This window comes from Alligator sinensis, unplaced genomic scaffold (genome assembly GCF_000455745.1).
Source record: "Alligator sinensis unplaced genomic scaffold, ASM45574v1 scaffold444_1, whole genome shotgun sequence".
In the NCBI taxonomy this organism is placed as follows: Eukaryota; Metazoa; Chordata; order Crocodylia; family Alligatoridae; genus Alligator; species Alligator sinensis.
In genome coordinates, this window is record NW_005841886.1 from 2329558 (window position 1) to 2330465 (window position 908).

Genomic DNA, 908 nt, shown 5'->3' on the forward strand with positions numbered 1-908 from the left:
CGAGCCCGGCTCCGGCTGCGGCTGCCCAGGGCCGGGGCGCTGCGGGCTGCGAGACCCCCGCCCGCCCTGGGGGCACGGGCCTCGGGCCCCGGGACGGGGCGTCCGTGCCTGGGACAAGTACGAGACGACGCGGGGAAAATAGATGTGTGTGTGCACATGTATATACATATATGTACGTGTGTGTGTATGCATGTGCGTATATACATATGTGTATACGCGTACGTGTGTGTATATACATGTATATATAGGTATGCATATGCATGTGTGTATATATATAGGTATGTATGTGTGTGTGGTCTTTGTGGTTCACTTGGCAGATCAAAGCACACTAGAAACCCGTTCCACAGTTCGCACGGCGTATCCGCACACCCACACACCCATCTCCGGAGCTACCCGTGCCCCCAACCACTGCCCTCCCTAGAGGGCTTGCCCCTGAAGAAGTTAATGTCAGTCTCCTCTCCACCAGATGAGGTCTGTCATTTCTTTCCTGTGGTCCTCTTCTGTCTTCCTGCAGTACCAGGACAGAAATGGGATTTCACTTAATCCCATTTTAATACAGTCCTTGACTGTGGGGTCCAAGTGTCTGTTTGATGAGCAGGTTCCTGGCTTTCCACAGGGCATACCTGAAGCAGGAGATGAAGTGGTCAAAGCAAGCTGTTGGGGTCCCGTGCTGTCTGGCCAGGTGCCCGTAGAGAACCGCTTCCTTGGTCAGGTCTCTGAAACCTGTCACCACGAGAGGGAGTGCACAGATTTTCTTCCACACCTCTCTAGTGTATGGGCAGCCCCAGAAGAGGTGGTGGAAGATTTCTGCCTGCCAGTGGCAGGTCTGCCTCGGGCAATTCAATGGACCTCTCTGCCCTGCACTGTTTCTCCATGCCCGCATGGGAAGTGCCAAGGTGGGCTGCCTG